This window comes from Apaloderma vittatum, unplaced genomic scaffold, assembly GCF_000703405.1.
Source record: "Apaloderma vittatum isolate BGI_N311 unplaced genomic scaffold, ASM70340v1 scaffold11637, whole genome shotgun sequence".
In the NCBI taxonomy this organism is placed as follows: domain Eukaryota; kingdom Metazoa; phylum Chordata; class Aves; order Trogoniformes; family Trogonidae; genus Apaloderma; species Apaloderma vittatum.
The window spans coordinates 34,834-38,033 of record NW_009725713.1 but is presented as its reverse complement, the minus strand read 5'-3'; positions in this window follow the sequence as shown (position 1 = coordinate 38,033).

Genomic DNA, 3,200 nt, shown 5'->3' with positions numbered 1-3,200 from the left:
TGCAGGCTGAATAAATACTTTTTTAAAGTTCCAAGCTCCTATAAAGTAACAGCTGAACAGGACTCAAGTTACCTTTCATTGCCGGTCTCTTAATGCCTTACTGCTTAAGAAAATCAGTTTGCTTCCCACCTAACCATTTCATCTGTTCTATATTTGAAAATTACACAGAAAAATTTACAAAAAATTTAATTCAATGACAAACTACGAGTGACTGGCACTTATTTGTTAGAGGGCACTTCTGCATTTTGGTAAGCAGAAGCTCTGGTCAGCCTGAAGTGTGCAATCTGACTGACCTCAACAGCTGTAGTGCTGAAGTTGTCAGATTCAGAAACATTTTTGCTCACTTACTTCATACCATCTTTTCCTGGTGGCCAAATACCAATTAAACAGGTTCGTGTCCCTGGGGAAAGCTCCCTGACTCTGCACTCTGAGAAGCGCGCAGCACACAAGAGTCGTTTTTCTGTATTTTAGTACAGCGCGACCATCACAAAAACCAGAGCGACCAGTCCAACAAATCACTCCCGGCAGTATTTGAGGGGTTATGAGGGTTAGGAACTAGAGTAAAGTTTAGAAAGAACTGCCTTCCAAGCTCAGACGTTTTGTTTATCTGGACTATCAGCTCTGTCCTTCTCTTGTGTGCTAAGCAGACACCACATGCCTTTTCTCCCACACTGTGCCTGAGTTATCTCTGGTATCGGTCAGCTGATCAGTCGCTGAGATTAATTATACCATCAGGGATTATGGCTATTTACAACTTTGTTGTCAGGCTTCAGGATTTACTCTTATAAAAACACACTCTTCAGCGTCAGCCTATTCATGTGTGCTTTGGCTCTTCGGGGTAAAACTGTCCTATTGTTATGCGCAGTGTGTCTGGCACAACAGGTCATCAGCCTGGAGCACCGAAAATGATTGCCCCTCTGTTCTCACTATCAGGAGAGGCACTGAACTACAGTAAAGGAAAGCAAAGACCACATGGCTGAAAAACTGTGGACACATTTAAAAAGAAAAAGTTGTCTGCAAAGCCTAGAGAAGTTTTGGGGTTTATTCCGTGAAGGGAGGAGTTGGTGTAGGCCTGGAATTCAATTCTGAAAGAAAAATTGTAACTGGGAAAGCTGGAAACCTGGGAGCCAATTTGCAAAAGCTGCTTTTGTAGTGAGTTGCAATTTGTACTGAGTTGTTTGACTTTATAGGATTTCACTTTTACAAATTACTTCCTTCCAGTGTGCCAAAGCATTTCCTTTGAGACAGAACTTCCAAAAAGAATAGAATATATGGAGAAAGCATAGAAATTTCTGTCAAAGACCCAATTCTTTTTGTCATGTTCTTTTGTTTACTCATCCAAAATCCTTTTCACCAATATTCCTATCTAACTCAATTTCCATCTTGTTAAATCTCCACTACAGGTCCTTCTGACACCAACACGAAGCATCAGCTTATCCAAACAGCTCCTTGCACGCTGGTCCCAAAGGAAGCAGGGTGGAAAATCACACAGGTCTTCTCTCCATTCTGAAGTCTATCATGAAAACAAGCCTAACCACTAAGACACATGTAATCACCTCAAGCTTCTCTTTAAATGCCAACAAGTCTAAGTCAGCCTGGCTTATTTATTCAGCAAGTATGTTCTCCTTTGTAGGAGTAAGTAGAACAACATGGAAGCACGACCTTTGATTTGGCAGTTTTGCAAGAATAAATGGTAAGATACCAGTAAGAAAAGTAATTTTAAAAGTACTGCACCTTTTCCCAAGTTCTGAATACTTCGCAGCAAACCAACTAGTATGAAAGAGGAAAGAATACTCACATTTGTACAGTGGTCAGAAAACGTCCTGGGAAACGAGAAGTAAGAACTGAAGTTATTTCTTTGCTAAGTCAAAGCCACCATTCCAGCCACCGTTTCCAGAAACTATTAGCAATGAAATTTAAGAAAAAAAAAACCTTGAACATTCATGTCAAATGATACATCTTTAATTTCTAAAAGGTGATAAATACTAAGAAACTGATCTAGTTGACAGGCAATTAATCCTCCTTGCATAGTACATTTACCTCCATGGGATATCAAGAATTACAACACTTCAGGAAAACTGGCACCTAAGTGAGCAAGCAGCCTCAATCCTTTACAAAAGTTACAGCCAGCCTCAACATTTCCAAGTTTTACTTTGTATTGGATCCAGAGAATAGTCTTTGCTTTGTCCACATCTATCCCACAGTACTGTATTCTTTCACTGCCCTTTTCAGTTGGCTGTCTCTATGAAAAACATAAAAGGCTGCAACCCACACTGATACAGTAATTTACAATAAATTAGCTTCATTCTATTCAAACTTGGCCTTTTTGAGGTCAAATACCTCAAGGTACGTAGTTACAGACTTTATTTTTATGTAAAATTTGTACCTCACAATACTTGTAAAACGATTACTTGGTTCACACTTCATCCAGAAGATGTTTAACCCTTCCCTTGAGAAGGTAAGAGGTGAGGCTTCAGTTTCACAAGTGCTCTGGACACTCATCTAAAATAAGCACTAAATCTTACATGATGCCAAAAAATTTTATCTTGCTTAACAAGCTTACTAACAAGACAAGAGTAAAGACACTTTTTCATATAAAAAAAAAATTAGTTACGTTTTACTGTATGTTATTGACATATCTACAACTTTGTTTTTCCTTTACAGAATGACAGGTGGAGAGGAACATTGTACTCACATCATCATTAATTAATCCCTTTTCTCTAGTAACTTGTGTCCTGATTTTCAAAAGCACTGATTATCAGCATATCCTAGGTACTGAATGGTAGCAGCAGGCATTCAGAACTGTTGAAAATAGACTATTAGTACATGTCCTTATGCTGCAAATGCACCATTTGATAATAGTTTACTTTTTAGCCAAAATGGGTTGACTAATTACTATTTTCATCATTCTTGTAGTGTTTTAGAATGTTTAAAATAACTATTAACACTAATTACTTAATATACTATAGTGGATTATGACCAAAATTAATATGTCCGAAATTTAAGTTTATGATAAATAGACTTTGGAAAAATTTATACAAGGCCGTAAATAAATAATTTGAACTTCGGTTTCATTAAAAAGTAAAGCAGTACATCACACAACAATATCATCCTACCTAGACAATACAATCTTGCTATATTTTATTGCATAATAATTTGAGAGTAACATCTTAAGTAAAATATGTAAAGAAACAAAATCA